The sequence below is a fragment of the Periplaneta americana genome, chromosome 3 (assembly GCF_040183065.1).
Source record: "Periplaneta americana isolate PAMFEO1 chromosome 3, P.americana_PAMFEO1_priV1, whole genome shotgun sequence".
NCBI classification, from domain to species: domain Eukaryota; kingdom Metazoa; phylum Arthropoda; class Insecta; order Blattodea; family Blattidae; genus Periplaneta; species Periplaneta americana.
The window spans coordinates 32,874,606-32,893,484 of NC_091119.1; positions in this window are offsets into that span (position 1 = coordinate 32,874,606).

Here is an 18,879-nt window from a genome sequence, read left to right on the forward strand (position 1 = left end):
ATTCTGGAAAATTTAAATTAAATAAGTCATTAATGAAATCTAAAAAACACAAAAATGGATTCAACACGTTTTGACAATAAGTACTAGAGGTACATCATTTTATTTTTACTAACATTTTTAATATCAACCTGGCTATGCCTTTGGATCAACGCCGTTTGCTACCCTCTTCCACGACTGGAGTCCGATGATACTGGCGTAATGTACAAACAAATCACTTAACTAGGACATGAGGGAAGAAAAGTAGTTCATCCATTTACGTGAAGTAGGAAATATCGCGATTTTGAGTTTGATCATTTTCATTAGGTTTTTGTTTAATCAAAATACAGTACAGTATTAACAATGAGTGTTTTTACTCACGAATTGAGCTGTCCACGTGGACGTATTCATTATGCAGTGTATATTATATTGTCTACGGCACATTAGCGTACAATATAGAGAATGAAGTTAAATTGAAAAATAATCATAATATGGATATTTAAATGGTGGCCGTTCATTTCAAAACAGGCTTCAGTTCTAATGTATATTATATTATCGCACTATAGACTATTGTACCTAATCCCAATTACCAGTTTCATCCTTCGTACTAGTAACTGATGTTGAAATAATTCTGTACCTACTCTATAAAAGAGTACCTTACGTACTGTAAATTCAATCTTCACTTCTGCCCGACCCGAAAAGATAAAATTACTCAGAGATACTATCTATTGTCCGTCCAAGTGGTTATGTCGTAGGGTCGTAGAAAGGGAAGAAATCACGTGACAGTTAATTACTTAACGAGGCCCTTTTATTTAAGTTATTTTAAATAGTAGTATAATATTAGGTAGACGTCCAATTCCTAACAGAAATTAATGTTCTCAGAAAAGAGCTAAGACAGCCTAGCCACTAGCTGGTAAATAAAAGCTGGTGGGGGAAACCGGGATACGACGTAGGCAAATGGACGGCAGTACCTGTGCGAAAATGATTCAATATTGAAAGCTTTTCGTCACTGGAAAACGCGAACATATTTTTGGAACGTACTGTTCACTATGACCGCATATGCGGTCTTGAATCTGTGTGAAGGACGGTTGAACTTCATTAGTAGAGGGGGTGGGAGTGAAGTACATTAAAAAACTCAGGTACAATAAAAATTGAAGTAAAAATAAAATGATGCCCCTGTACTAGTACGAGCACTAACAGAATATAAATAAAAAAATACAAACGGGGTAAAAACTACTGGAGAGATCTACAAAGCCTAACTGGTGGTGGTGGTGGTGGTGTTGGTGGTGGTGGTGGTGGTGGTGTTGGTGGTGGTGGTGGTGGTGGCGTTGGTGGTGGTGTTGGTGGTGGTGGTGGTGGTGTTGGTGGTGTTGGTGGTGGTGTTAGTGGTGGTGTTGGTGGTGGTGGTGGTGGTGTTGGTGGTGGTGTTGGTGTTGGTGGTGGTGGTGATGGTGGTGGTGATGGTGGTGGTGGTGGTGGTGGTGATGGTGGTGGTGGTGGTGTTGGTGGTGGTGGTGGTGTTGGTGGTGGTGGTGGTGTTGGTGGTGGTGGTGGTGATGGTGGTGATGGTGGTGGTGGTGATGGTGGTGGTGGTGGTGATGGTGGTGATGGTGGTGGTGGTGATGATGGTGGTGATGGTGGTGGTGGTGATGGTGGTGGTGGTGGTGATGGTGGTGGTGGTGGTGTTGGTGGTGGTGATGATGGTGGTGGTGGTGATGGTGGTGGTGATGGTGGTGATGGTGGTGGTGGTGGTGGTGTTGGTGGTGGTGATGGTGGTGGTGATGGTGGTGGTGGTGGTGAAATCTGTGTACCTCTTTCAGTATTGTACGGTTTGCTAAGCATAATAATTTAAACCAGACAGCAGGAAAGCGGCCTAGATTCTGTCCTTGTGTTATCGACTTCTGTTTCCTCCTCCTGTGAACCGACGACCTTTTCTTTCCTGTGGTCGAGTACCTACTTTATAGAGGAAGATAGGATGGTGTTAAATCGAGATAATGAGCGTAGACATGCGATTTCACCTAGAATGTATCTTGGGAAATTAACTTCATTATCCTACCGCGATATTTTAACCACGAACAGCAATTAGAGTACCTGTATCAATCTGATTTATACAATCAATCTAACAACAAAACTATACCAGACTAATATATTAAGACTACTGACTTGTGCAGCAAATGTTGCAAACTAAGTCCATAAGAAGTTCAAATAAAAATTGTTCAGATTTATTTTCAATGAAGAATATCAGACATTTTAAAAGTTATTTCCTTCCATTATAATGAAACATACTCTCTCTGAATTGTTTTTTTTTATGCCAAATGCTTTTTCTTGAACCTTTCCATCTTCAGTTTTTGAGTTTAAAAGCGAAAACGCAAGTAACAACGTCAGGACGATCAGTGGGTTTTTCATGTAGGAGTAAAGCAGTAATAGCTATTTCAGATCATTGTGGATTCTAGACGAAAGTTAAAAAAATGTCAGGTTTGCTGTGCTTTCGAACAATAGACATAGCATCTTGCTATAGCTGCTGCATGTAGAGGGTAAAATCATTTTATCCTGCTAAGAGAACTTGCTGAAATGATCGGGAGACTACATAATTTTGTAGGCTTCTTATTTTATCAGTAAGTAATCCTTTTGGTCTTTCCTTACGAACTGTAATTTTTGCGCTCTCTCGAGCCAATACTGAAATATATATCTACAACACATCGCCATTTATCATATGAAAAAGACCCAACCCCACTTGATTAATAATTATAAAAATATTTGATTTTAATAACAATATTATTATTTTACGTAAGTAAATTATAGAAGTGAAGATCTAATTTAAGATATTCTCTACATTTACTTACATAACCCCAAAACGTTTCACTTTCATATCATCAATATAGCATTAATATGTATAATTAATAAAAAAAAGCCACATAATGACATTAACTATAATAATAATTCATTTCTAATGGTAATAATGTCATCAAACCACCTCAAGTTTTGTAGATTTTAATATCCAATACACAGTTGTACTCAGAAAATTACACACCACAGAATCAGACCTGTAAATTATTTTTAGTAAGTCTTGAATTTTTAACAACCAATTGAATTTGAGCTCTAAATATGTCAGCAATCCTGCAGGTCATGGCCTTCGTGTAATAGCCTACTGTTTCTTGTAGTGTGTGTTTTTTTATACTGAAATGCAATTAGTTCTCAAAACTGATGAAAGATGGATTTTGGAAAATTGGAAAATTATGTAAGAAAACTAACGCTTCACTGAAAGTTACTATTTTTCTGAAAATCCTAGGATGTCAAGCTTCAAAATGACGAGTCGTTCATTAAAATCCGTTCAGCCGTTTCCCCGTAATTTCCATTACCAGTTCAAATTATATATATATAATTAAATGCAGAGAAACTACGGTAATCACGATAAATATGTAGTGAACATTGTAAACTTCACAACAGATATTTCTCATAAGAAATTTCCTCCGCTTCCCTCAATTGATTCGCGATTACTTACTTATTTACAAATGGCTTTTAGAGACCTGATTTTCATCACGACATGCGTACATGCGTCAAGTTCGCAGCGATGTGATTCAATGTCTTGTTTCATAACCATGTGGATACGTGATTGCGCGGATTACGATAACAGCTTGTGAATCGATTATGGTATGGGAGAGGGTTATGTGCGTCAGGTCGGGATAAGCGCTGCAACCAAAGGAAGTTGCAACAAATTCATAATAAAATAACATTGGCTGATGTTGAGAAAATACCTTCGTTATGAAGAATGAAGGAAAAGAGTGGTTTTTAAACGAGAAAAAAATACTTTTGCTGTACTGGGCTAAAAATTTGAAGTAGTTTTTAACCGATAATTACTTATTCTTATACATCATGTCATATAAATGGAGAAAATAAAATTCAGTTAGATTTCTTTTGTTCAGAAATTTGTTTTCTTAATGACACAATACATAAATACATCTGTTTTAATTTCTTACCTTTAAGTAGCATTTTCAATGACCCGCAAGAAAATCACAAAGAATCTTGTAGTCAGTCATCAATAGCACTGATTGTTACAAATATAAACTGAAAAATAAAAGCTTTATTTTAAAACTTCCTACAAGAAAGTTTATATGTACTTCAGGCCTGTGGTATTCACTAGAAATTAGAGGAGAGCCAAAAGTGAAAATAGTAATTTTCCAAGAGCCACGATGCATTTCGGTATAGCTCTGGCCTTCTGTGCTCGAGGTTGCGGGTTCCATCCCGGTCCAGGTCGATAGCATTTAAGTGTGTTTAAATGCGACAGAGTCATGTCAATAGATTTACTGGCATGTAAAAGAACTTCTGCGGGACAAAATTCGGGCACACCGGCGACGCTGATATAACCTCACCGTTGCGAGCGTCGTTAAATAAACCATAATTTAAAAAAAAATAACTTACTTACTTACAAATGGCTTTTAAGGAACTCGAAGGTTCATTGCCGCCCTCACATAAGCCCGCCATCGGTCCCTATCCTGTGCAAGATTAATCCAGTCTCTATCATCATATCCCACCTCCCTCAAATCCATTTTAATATTATCCTCCCATCTACGTCTCGGCCTCCCCAAAGCTCTTTTTCCCTCCGGTCTCCCAACTAACACTCTATATGCATTTCTGGATTCGTCCATACGTGCTACATGCCCTGCCCATCTCAAACGTCTGGATTTAATGTTCCTAATTATGTCAGGTGAAGAATACAATGCGTACAGTTCTGCGTTGTGTAACTTTCTCCATTCTCCTGTAACTTCATCCCGCTTAGCCCCAAATATTTTCCTAAGCACCTTATTCTCAAACACCCTGAACCTATGTTCCTCTCTCAGAGTGAGAGTCCAAGTTTCACAACCATACAGAACAACCGGTAATAAAACTGTAAAAAAAAATTAGCGTATTTTAATTATTAATTATTTGGATTATTATAATTATTATTATTATTATTATTATTATTATTATTATTATTATTATTATTATTATTATTATTTGAATATGAAGTACAGAAATAATACTTGCACATTACTGGTATTTTGAAGTTGAAGAGCGGACTCTGCCACTCTTCTGCAAAATTATATCAATACAAACAGGTTGATCTGTTGTTTTAATTTGGAAATGTGGCTAATAAAGTGTCACATACAGCTACAGGCACTCCTTAACAATCTCCACAACTGTAAATGACTTAATATCTGTTACATAGGACGATGCGTTTGTTGTCAATTCGTAAAATAATTAAGTTACATAACTTTAAATTATTTTGCACCTTTTTTGTTTTATCTGCCAAATTGTATCAAAATACAAAACAAATAAAACAAAGAGCGTAATACTAAATGCCTTTACTTTGTGAATATATTACATGTTTTTTTTTGTTTTAATTCTTATCAATATTGCATAATCAGTAATCAGTCTTTGAAATGTTGGTTGTGGTCAAGGCGTCTGACCTACACTGCGTGTGACAAAGAGTTTCGTGACAATAGTTATTCATGAGACAAGTTTGTGAAAATTTTCTTTTTGGCACGAATGTAAAGTTTGGGAAACGAGACGAATCCGAGTTTCAAAAACACACGAGAGCCAAAAAGATGACTTTACGAATGTGTGTCATACAATATTTTTATACGATAGCACAAATTTGCATTAAATAAATATTTCAAGTTGGAGAGGTTATAAGATCACAAAGACCACCTCTGTGGTATAGGGATCAGCATGCTGGTCTCTTACGCAGAGGACCCGGGTTCGATTCCCGGTTGGGTTGAATTTCCTGTTTGAGGTTTTTCAGAGCTTTCCCTCAATTGTAAGGAAAATGTCAGTAAATTCGGGCCACAACATCCCTGAATATCACCGGCTTCATTCATCACCAAAAATCATATTCATAACAAATCAGTAAACATCTATAGACGCCATCTAGTTCACAACAATAGAACCAGTACCCAACAATAGTACACAGGCCTTCGGATTTCACCTAAAAGATTTACTCGCGATATGACCAGAGATGTTAAAGCGAGTATAAATAACAGCCAAAAAAAAGACCACAATGTCATGGCGTCTAAACTCAGAACTATTAAGAAGTGTCCATGGAATTACAGCCTACATTATTCATGTTCACGATTTCATGGCCGTCTAAATCGGCCATATAAACAACAAAGCGGTTAGGAACAGCTGAATGATAAATCTTGCTACAAAGAGTAGGTCTACTACACGTAACTTCAAAACAATAAGGGCTAAAATGTAGATATGAATATTAAATTTTTACCGGTACTCATTTGTGTTACGTGTAATATTTAAGTAATGAAATATCGAGGTAATGCATTAATTTCTTACTGAGTGAAGTTTGTAGCCTACACTGAATATTACATCGATTTAATCTGATATACTTATGTCCGAAATCTAGCGGTTGGGGAGAAATTCTGAAACGTCTTGCGGTTCCGTATACTATGCTTGACGTGTTACGCCAAATTTTTCACACGACAACATCTGAGCTCCGCAACGCAGCGCAACACGCATAAATAAATACACGTTCACTTGATATGTAATTCATGTATTTACATAGTGAATAGGCAGACATGCTTTTGGTTTATGGATTTTGTGGTGGTAATGCATTGACTACTGTTGAGAAATACAGACGACGACGGTTTCCGAATAGAAGGGTTCCAGCTAGCTGTGTGTTTTTCCGTGTTTACTTAACGTTATCTGAAACTGGCAAGCTACCAAGCGTTTCATTGAGGTCGAAAAGAGAACCGGTACCAGTACCTGATATGAATTTACAATTCATGAAATTCATAAGAAGGGCAAATTTCATAATTCGTCATGTGTAATTATTTCATTTTCTTAGTGCGTTTTTATTCAATTACGAAATAAATTTATTGGAACGACACAAGATGCAACATTTTCAATAATGTATAATACCACAAAATTCTAAAACGTAGAAATACATCTATAATGCCACTTTCCATTTAAAAGTTCGCCCATCAATAACTTTCCAGGCATTATATTTCGGACATAGATATCATAGTATATATTATATTCTAGTGATATTTATTTCATTTTATCTGTTTTTGTTTCATCATATTTCCCGATAATGGTATGTCTATCATGTGATAACTTGATAATTATTGCTTTCTGTTAAAAAAATTACAGTTCGTGCAGGCATCGTATTCCAGATTGTTTTTCTTTTCTTAAGGAATAATTGTCATTTTTTTAAATTTCTTGACATTGAAATTCGCGGTAAATGGACCCGGGTCCACCACTGCCACTTACAGCATAACATTGCAATTTGGTAACACTGGCCAATCAGCTTGTTCCCACACTCTAGTATATACAGTCACGAAGGTCATTACGTAGTAAATATGCATCCATAGACAGTTACTAACCACTAGGATCGCTACTATCGCCTCATTATAGGCAATACGAAATAGTATCTGCACATTCTATTGTTTCTAGTACCCTCATGAACTCAAGCTTCGTGGCTGTATATACTAGAGTGTGTTATTCCCTTCATTTTTAGTAATCAGCTGTGGAGTTCGCTACAAGTGTCGAAAGGTTGGATTTCTTTCTTGAAAAAAATGAAAATAGATCATAATTCAATGAGTGTGGACGTGAAGTCGCAGATTATTGGGATGTACAAGAATGACTGGAGATAATATCTAACTCTATTCCAAAATTCATTGATCTAAATCAACCCATTTTGGAGTAATTACTTTTTTTCCTTCAAAATATGTAATTTTTCAGTACGTTTCATAACAGAAAAATTGTTATACAGGGTGTAACAACTTTAATGTTTAGAATTTCTGGAACATGTTCCCTGACACGTTCTACGTCGATTAAACCTAACATACCTATATCCAAAGTTCTATAGGTTTGGAGTATTTGTACCCCAAAGTTAAATTTTTTAGTTTAATTTTATCGCTGAATACTGAAAGAAGTAACACCAATTTCCGAAAGTGACATATCTATGTCATTATTATTATTATTACCATATTACATTTTAATATCAACTACTTGTGAGTATGGAAGAAGCAATGCAAAGTTGAAAAAAAAATGTCCTTAAGATTCCAAACACTGTACTTCTTGAAATTTGCCAATAGGCACGTGAAAATACCTGTGCACTAGGAATCTTACGATTTGGGAACCGTGCTTGATATGCCTAAACAGCTGCTGTTGCATTGCTATCACACAGTCCATACACATAAACTATGTCGGCGTATTCCTGATGTGTGTACACAAAAGGCAAAATGCATGTTTTAATGGCCAAAATTCAATAAAAAGACTAGTCACAATACGGTTTATTTTTCTCACAACTGTTATTTTAAACTGTTGTCTGTTTCGTTTCCTTAGCAACCTAAACAATTTTAATTTAATTTCTCTTAAAAGTAAAATTTCCTTCATTCACTGCTTTTCAAATGTTTCTTATGTATCTCTACTTAGTAATGCCATAAAATAGGCCTTGTATAAACGGTATAATGCTTGGAGCTGCAAGAAGTTCTATTTTTTTCCAGCTCTGTTATCTCTGTAACCTCTCAATTTCGGATATAGGTATGTTAGGTTTAATCAACGTAGAATGTGTCAGGGAACATGTTCCAGAAATTCTAAACATTAAAGTTGTTACACCCTGTATAATCCACAGTTTGGAAGATAGGCAGATTGAGTTTGCAGTAAAAATTTCACTTTTCACAGGTATTTGGTGCCTGTTCAAACATCAGGGGGTTTCACATAAGTATGACAGGAGAGAAACATCACTTATGGAGGGATGTCCTTAAACTTCTGGTAGGGGCTGTAAAATAGGATACAGCTAATATAAACGCATGAACACTGGAGATGGATATCGACTAGCCCAAGAAGGATCCGTAAGGAAAGTGGTAACATGAATTATTACTTAGAAATATACATTACTTCAACTATAAAAATTACATAAAATGAAAATGTAAACACAGACAATTTAGAAAAGATCTACAAAAATCTGTAAAATAAAGAAAAACCTAAAACTACACACTGTTCTCCAACCAGGAGATCAACCGTGAAAGGAATGTGCTTACTATTGCGACAGCTATTGGAGCGAAGTAGATAACGTCAGTTTAAAAAACCTTGCGCACTCCTGCATATGTTATTTCATGTATGGAGGGATTAAAAGACCAAGAGATTAACAGTGATTTAATTTTGTAACTAGGGTAGTATTAAATATGTGTGTATCAGTGTTATTGTTTGTGCTGTGAGAGTTAGCCAATAGAGATATGAGTACCCACGTGTATGACCTTATGACATCTAATGACATCAACATTCATTCACAGCATTACCCCGCTGCCTCTCATTCCGCAAAGACTTTCTCGTGGTTGGAGTACAGTATAAATGTTAAAAAATGACTAATATGATAAACGAGGAAAAATGCATTTTGATGAACTATAACATACCTAACACATTTCTTGTAGAATGTAGGCCTACTTAAGGTATTCATCAACACTAGAAATGTCAGATTTCTTCAAAATTTGGTAAATAATGTTTTTGCCTCGTCTGGAAGCTCATTTCTTCTAGTTTTAAAAAATATGTATATTTTACCCATTATCTTAATAATTTCATAATTATTTGCGCATTAATAATGTAAGCGCACTATACTTTCTATACCTTACGTTACGCCATCTTCAGTGTTTGTTTCCTCCTGTTTCACATTTTGAAATTTATTATCTTCCGACGGACAAAAAGTAGATTTCCAACTGGGCAAAAAACTTAATCTTCTTCGTCTTCTTCAATTCAAGGGATAGGCATATACCTGTTCCGGCTTCATAGAGTATCCGTCCAACGCTTCCTAGGTCTTCCCGGTTGTCTTCTCCATCTAGGTCTATAATTTTATTCATCATTCTTCTTGGGATTCTTTCTGGTGTCATTCTATTAACATGTTCTGCACACTGATTTCTAGCTATAATTCTTAATTTTTTCTTCTAGGGAAAAGATCATCAGTTCTTCTCTTATTTTATAATTTCTAATTTTATCTGATATAGTACACCCTTGACTGACCTATAAGTACGAACTGGAAGCTTAAAACCCTTAAATTGGAAGAAATCTGTCTCTCGTGTTCTTTTTCTTAAACCGGGTCGGACTGTAAAGAAAACAACTAATGCAGTGTCCACATTATATTTGTTCTATATTATTTTGTAATTTTGCTTCAATTTATGTGTCCCTAGCAATTTATTTTATGTAATTTTGTTAATTAATTAATTTTGTGCGAGATCGTGCGTATTTGCTTGGTTTCCGCACAAAACCAATCCGCGGTAAGTCTAAAATTCCACATTCAGTATTCCCAACCTAATACAAATAACAATTTACCTCTTCTTACCGCTTAAGTGACATATTGATTTTACTGCTTTAGGCTTTTAACATATTATTTTTAGAGACGTTCACTATAGTAATAATTATAAATTGGAAACTTACCACTGCAATTTCACCTAAATTGCACTGTTAATTATTGTTTTTAAATATTTGCAAAAATTAAGTAAACCCTACAACTCCACTAAAGTTACTGCATTCGTGATGCAAGGAACATTAAGGAAGCCGTGAAAAAATCAACAAGATTCCATAGACTGGGAAAAAAAAAAGACAGACGTACATCACGGCCTGCTGGAGTATAGTAAACACAGAAAACATTTTAAAGCAACAATGTTGAAGATAGGTATTTTTGTTTTGCAAATTTGCCGTCATTGAACAGAAACCAAGATGGAGATTTCATTGCAACTAATTAGAAATTCCTCTTTCAGGTATGTAATAAACGATCTTCGCACAAAATAATGTACGATACACGAGCGGTATGTTTTCATGTTCTCGGAAATTAAAAAAGCTCAATTACGTTTCGCTTTTTCAAACTTTTCCTCGAACATGAAAACTTCAACATACCGCTCTTGTAACGCATATTACTATAGAAATCTTCTCACTATTCGTGAGCTGCCACAAGGGACAAAGAGTACTTAACCATATAAATGTTTACAAGTTCAGTGAACTATTAATTTTGTTTTGACAATGAAACTCCTACAAGTACACAGCTGCAAATACATTTTGTGATTGGTGGAAATATACCTAGTTTTAGAGAGGCAAGTCTTACAAAAAAGTAAAGAATGCTAATGGACTTGGCTTCATTTCGAATATAGGTGATGCTTCAGGAGAGCAATTGATCCTTTCAATGCAGCTAAGGTTACAATCGGAATAATTGATGTAGGTATTCCAAGCCCCTTAAACACATCTTTCATGAAGAAAGTAGCGGTACCTCTTGCTCCAACCAGAAATCCGATTACTTCAAGTTCTTCTAGCTGTACTTTGGGAGGTAATATGAAATGGCAGGATTGTAGATATTCTTTTTTTTTCTTATAGCATAAATTAAAATGTTGTATCCTATAGGATACTTTGTCGATTTGAGGGTTAAACATGTAGCTTTGTTGTAAACTAAAATTGTTATTTTCAATCGATTATAATTATTTTATCCCATAAATAAACAAATATATGCATATACATTTTTTCTAAAGTACTTATATAATGTGGCATATCTTTTGCATAGTTCGAGATAAATAAATAATTTTGATATGTAACATTCTCCATAAGTAGTGGATCATTTTTGCGAAATTTCTAATGGAGTTTATTTTTCCACAAAAAAAAAATTGGGGCCTCAAATGCAATTTTAAAGTCTGAATTATATAAATTGCTTTGTTTTCGCCCAAAAATCATGCCACCAAAGTTTGAAAGATATGAAGGAAAAAAATGTGTATTTTTGTCCTAAGAGTCGATAAATGCCTTAATTAATGCCCATGTACACGAAATTTCATGTCAACCTAGCATGGGAAAAATCGCTCTAGACAGACATATGAAAAAGACATTTGTGCGAGATCGTGCGTATTTGCTTGGTTTCCACACAAAACCAATCCGCGGAAAGTCTAAAATTCCACATTCAGTATTCCCAACCTAACACACATAACAAATTCCCTCTTCTTACCGCTTAAGTGACATATTGATTTTACTGCTTTAGGCTTTTAATATATTATTTTTAGAGACGTTCAATATAGAATAATTATAAATTGGAAACTTACCACTGCAATTTCACCTAAATTGCACTGTTAATTATTGTTTTTAAATATTTGCAAAAAATTAAGTAAACTCTACAACTCCACTAAAGTTACTGCATTCGTGATGCAAGTAATATTAGTCCAAGGAAGCCGTGAAAAAATCAACAAGATTCCAGACTCATCATAGACTGGGGGAAAAAAAGACAGACGTATATCACGGCCTGCTGGAGTATAGTAAACACAGAAAACATTTTAAAGGAACAATGTTAAAGATAGATATTTTTGTTTTGCAAATTTGCCGTCATTGAGCAGAAACCAAGATGGAGATTTCATTGTAATTAATTAGAAATTCGTCTTTCAGGTATGTAATAAACGATCTTCGCACAAAATAATGTACCATACACGAGCGGTATGTTTTCTTTCAATTCTCGGAAATTAAAAAAGCTCAACTACGTTTCGCTTTTTCAAACTTTTCCTCGAACATGAAAACTTCAACATACCGCTCTTGTAACGCATATTACTATTTTTATACATGGATGTAGTAAAAAAAAGTGTATTTTATGAAAAATCTCTAAATGGATTTCTTGCAACAGATCAATATTTCGTAAAGAGTATAGGCTACTGACAGACAAAATTAAGGTTAAGTTCGTCATTCAACATTCAGCCAACTCTTGTATTTAATGCTGCAATTCTGCAGTGCTCGGGAAAAGTGACACAAGTCAGTTTCCACAAACCTTCTTTGATAATTTATTGACAACTTACGGAACATCTGCTCGCTTGGAAAAAAAATACATAAGTATTCCTCCCATTACAATAATTCATACAGAAAAAAATTAAATCGACATAAACCAGTGGAAGTTGTCAATAAATTATCAAAAAAGGTTTGTGGAACCTGACTTATGTCACTTTTCCCAAGTACTGCAGAATTATGCCTGCTTTTCAGCCTCATCGAATTGTGCTGGCGGTATTCCGCAAAAATTCCACATGCGATTGTGTTTTGTCCGACTCGTGATTCACGCTTTCTCCATCGTAACGGTCTGAATATAACAGCTCTCACTATATTTGAAGATGAGTTCAAACTGTGAAGGCCATCATTGCGTACCTAACGCCTTGATGTCATCACACAAACAAGCAGCTACAGTTTTATTCCATTCAGCTGCAATCCTCTTTTTGGCGTGCATAATAGTATCATTACGTCCAAAGCAATGAGATCTGTATTCAGAAAGGCAATGGGTCATTACTTAACTCTTATTGTTTAAAATAGAAAAGCTATTCACATGAAATGATAACCGTTGATTACGAAGGATTAATAATTAAACTGTTAGAAAAAAAGAAGATAATTTAATTTAGAAACCCATATAGCTTTTATTGATTTTGTGAAAGCTTTTGATAAAGTCCGAAGAGACCTTTTATTCGACATATTACAAGATAAAAATATTCCAAATTTGCTATTACAAAATATAATAGAAATCTACACAGACAGCAAAATAAGTGTCAAAATAAATAACTGTATATCCGAAAGAAAATTAGTTAATAATGGAGTTCGACAAGGTTGTCCACTATCACCAACTTTATTTAATATTTATATAAATGAAATTATTTTAAAATGGAACCAAATCTACACATCAGGAATCAAAATAACCAGTGCTCTAACATTAAATACCTTACTCTATGCCGATGATCAAGTCATGATTTCCAATTCAGAGGATAATTTACAAAGAGGATTATATACATTAAATAAAATATTAAAAGATTTTGGGATGGAAATTTCAGCACAAAAATCAAAAGTAATGGAATTTTTAGGACAAGACCCAGTCAGAAGTAAGATAATACACAATAACCAATGCCTCGAACAAGTACAAAATTTCAATTATCTAGGTTGTGAAATATCTGATCAAAATGAAAAAGATGTGAACAAGAAAATTACCAAATTTACACAAATTCTAGGAATAATAAACAATACATTAAAAGCTAAATTAGTACAAAAATCTACAAGAATAAAAATATATAATACACTAGCATTACCCTCCCTTTTATACGGAAGCGAGATTTGGACATTAAAGAAAAAATACATGAACAGAATCAAAGCAACGGAAATTAAATTTTTCAGGAGGACAGCAGGATATACTCTTTTAGTCCGAAAAAGGAATGAAGAAATTTTAGAACAATAAGAAGTAGAGTCAGTAGAAGAAAAAATCAGCAAATACAAATTCAATTGGCTAGATCATGTAAGAAGAATGGAAAATTCAAGAATCCCAAAAATTATGATGCAGTATAAACCTAGAGGACATCGTCGACCAGGAAGACCTTTTAGAAGACTGCTAGATGGGGCTGAAACAGATCTACAGAGGCCTAATTCGTGAAGGATGATGATGATGATGATGATGTTGATAATGATGATGATGTTGATGATGATGAATAATTAAACATAACACAACCTATTCCATTGTCAACTTATTTCACGAAATTCCCACCGAATTATCGACATATTTCACAAAATCCAACCAAAATAGTGGCAGATGTAACACCGAAATCAACAATTTCATTTCACAATAAATACGATCTCTAAATATTCCCCATCTTTGTGACAGGTGAAGATTTTCTGTGTGTTGCTCAGAAATGTGCTTAGCTAGGCTTGAGTCATACCACTATATAGGTTACGCATACTATTAGTGTGAAAATATACAACAATTTAACTTAAACAAAAAAATAAAATCCGTGGCGTAACAGCCCACGAAGGACCAAGGCCGACCAACCCTGACCTTACGTCCTTATGTTTCAGCAGAGGTGAACGATCATCCAACCAAAACGGAAGTATACGCGCCACACATTCACAGATACGAATAAAAACAGGATTAAACAGGTTAAAACGTGTAACATTTTCATTCCCATTTTCAAGCGTAAATTATTGCGGCGCTACCGGTGGGAGATACTGGACCACCTTCCCTACAGCACCGACCTGGCACCCAGTGATTTCCATATCTTGGAACACATGGATAAGCACCTGAGTGGTAAGCGATTCAACACCGATACGGCCGTTCAGCCGTCATGACTTGGCTTCAGGGACTTGACGCAAATTCATTTTATGTCGGCATCGATACCTTGATCTACTGTTTGAAATAAGTGTTCGGACAAGCATGGTAACTATGTTAAAAAGTAATACGTATTAATGTGTATCAGCATATCTTCCTGCGAAATAAAGTTTGTCCATGAGAGCTCTTATTACCTTACTTTTTGAAGCACCCTCGTACATTTTATTATGACGTACCAACGTACATATGATATTCCCGTGCAGGAATTCTGCATTACCTTATGATGAAGGATGGATAGAACAGAGAAAAATTCTCTCCGGCACCGGGACTCAAATCTGGGTTTTCAGCTCTACGTGCTGACGCTTTATCCACTAAGCCACACCGGATTCCAGTTCCGATGCTGCATCGAATCCTCTCAGTTTAAGTTCTATCTCTCAGTTTTCTCTTTAGTAGCCTACTCTCATGTACTGTGTCACAGAATAGTGGCACAATTTCCAACGCACTATGTACAGAGGTGCATAGTGACTAAGTGGCCGGGATCCGAAGGTATGAGTGCCGTCTTGAATCACTAAGTGATTACCAGGGAAAGAAAGTTAATGCATTTGCATATTTATTGTTTTCTATCGTTGTGTGAATATGCTGAAAGATTATCTACATGAATCACAAATTTCTGAATACAATGATATTACTTTTATTGTGTATAAAAGTGCATGTTTTGCCTTTATTTATAAAAGCATCGTATTTTAACGTTTATGCAGGAAAACTGTATATTATGTATGTTTATTTGTCTTTCCCTCATTTTTAAATAGTGTGTAACCTCGTAAACACGACTAATTTATGTTTATGCATTTTGAATGTAACGAGACGCCCTCATAGGGAGCCTCTCAAGTTAGCAATTAAGTATTCCTTCATTGCAGTCTTTAGCAGATTTCGATAGAACAATATCCAGTTTAACATCAGTTCCAGAAAATGTACGAGATAAAATGAACCAGAAAACAGAAAATATTCTTTCCAAAAACCCTGGCTATTATCAACTGAAAGAAATTCAAGTTATTCTCGAAGGAAAAACACCCCAAAAGCCAACAAAATTTTCTATAGAACAGCTGCTTTTGTGCAAGCCCCTCTTATTTCTTGTGACGTAGAAATGAAGTTTCTTGCGCTACAAAGCTATGCTGAGAGACCACAGGCGAAGAATGACAACAGAAAACATACGTCAATGCTTAGTTGTGAACTGTAACAGTATAAATGGAGCATTCAGCAATGAGGCAAGCACTTCAAAATCCTTAGACTTAACGTAAGTTACTTATACCTTATTATTCTGTTAAAATAATGTCAGACTCATAATGCATATTTTGTAGCATATTTATCTATTTTTACGGCATAAATGCATACATATTCTTCACGTTTTTAGGGCATGAACTTCTTTTCCCTGGTAATTACGCATATCATATTATTATGATGTACCGATGAACATATGATATTTCCGTGCAGAAATTCTGCACCGGGTTCTTGTCTCGGTGCCGGAGAGAATTTTTCTCTGTTCTATCCATCCTTCATCATTGGGAAGTGTTGAAAAAGAATGTTGCTTCTACAGAGGCTTTTGAACGTGAGGCCAAAGTTGATAGATCAGTCTTGTTACTTCATGGGCTGTCCCGCTACGCATTAAATTATTTTTCAACACTTCCCAATAGGAAAACGTCAAGATTTTGTTAGGATCACATGAATGTAAAATAAAACAATTAGTTTTTCACGCATTATTTCTTAACAGAGTCTATTCTTACTCCAGGAAAACGGTCGTCATACTCGTATTATAATGGGAGTAGAATCTCGATTTGGAGGCACGTCGTCAGCTAATTCAGTTATGGATGACCATGGTGATAAGACGGTGGAGAAGAGATAAACACAGGAAATAATCTGAGTGACGTTCAACAAAGCGGACATCTAACGTCTTAATGGAAGTGTCCGGAAGTTTGGTGTATTGGTCGCACTTAACCCCCCTTGACGTTATCAACCTCATCCGCTTAACCGCTTTACAAAATGGTCAAGATAGTGGGTGACGTATTTTCAAATCAAGATAACTTCCCAGAATAGAAGCACAATGCAGCATTATGTCACTCAAGGTTGGTTAACTGGAGGAGAGCATGGGAAATTCGTCCGTCTCATAATAAGAATAAAACAGAGCCCAACCCAAGTTCAGCAACAAGTTTTAAGTCAGTACATCTTCTGATTGTTATTCTTGACGTAGACGTACCCGGCCTCCACTTTTAATAAGCAAACAGCTTCCTGTGTTTATTGCTAAACTGACAGCAAATTATCCACGTGTCTGCATGAGGAGTGAAAAACTTACTCAGGCTTGAGTCCTAGTTATCATTCATTCCAATGTAATATTCTTGATATTATTCCCAACCTGCAAAACTCCATGGCCGGTTTGACCAAGCTGCAATAAATTGATCCAAATGAAACTTTAACTAGTGAACGTTAATAGTAATATACGTTACAAGAGCGGTATGTTGACGTTTTCATGGTCGAGGAAAAGACTGAAAAAGCGAAACGTAGTTGAGCTTTTTTAATTTCCGAGAACATGAAAACAAACATACCGCTCGTGTATCGTACATTATTTTGTGCGAAGATTGTTTATTACATACCTCAAAGACGAATTTCTAATTAGTTGCAATGAAATCTCCATGTTGGTTTCTGTTTAATGACGCCAACTTCGGAACACCAAAGTATCTTTCTTCAACATTGTTGCTGAAAAATGTTTTCTGTGTTTACTATATTCCAGCAGGCCATGATATACGTTTGTCTTTTTTTTCCCCCAATCTATAAATGCGAACTTAAAACAAACGGTAAGGTTATGTAATGATTTATTTTTCATTTTAATATTTTAACAATATTATTTATATAACATATTGCAGTAATAACATCGGCATCTGGAATCTCGTTGATTTTTTCACGGCTTCTTTAATGTTACTTGTATCAGGAATGCAATAAGTTTCGTGGAGTAGTAGACTTTACTTAATTTTTGCAAATATTTAAAAACAATAATTAACATTACAATTTAGGTGAAATTGCAGTGGTAAGTTTCCTATTTATAATTATTACTATGTTAAACGTCTCTAAAAATAATATGTTAAAAGCCTAAAGCAGTAAAATGAATGTCGCGCTTAAGCGGTAAGAAGAGGGAAATTGTTATGTGTGTTACGTTGGGAATACTGAATGTGGTATTTCACACTTACCGCGTATTGGTTCTGTGCGGAAAACAAGCAAATACGCATGATCTCGCACAAAATATTTAACAATTCACTAAAATGCCAGCTATTCACCGACCAAATTTTCTTGACATTTAATGAACAGTAAGTAATGCTTCATTACGGATAAATATGTTCAATGAATTTTTCGTAAAAATTCACCATTAAAATGGGACACACTCACGGACAGGAGAACGCGAATTCGATTATACGCACTGTTCAAAACATACAGAGGTGAGCCTGCCTGGAAAGAAATAAAAATAGGCTGCAGCTGTCAAATTACTCTTCAAGGAACGACCACTCATATAAATTGAGGAAAAGAAGACAGAGGACGGACACTGGAAAGTTTTATTTTCTCAATCGTACTACCAGGGAGTGGAATGCTTTACCTGCATACTTACTAAAGGCTTTACCAATAACCAGAAATGTATTTAAAATAGGCTTAAGGACTTTACTAATAGACAGTAGTATATTATACACTCTATTTAAAGGATGTAATTGATATTTTGTTATTGAAGTGTTGTAAAATGTTATGTTTTATTTAACGACGCTCGCAACTGCAGAGGTTATATCAGCGTCGCCGGA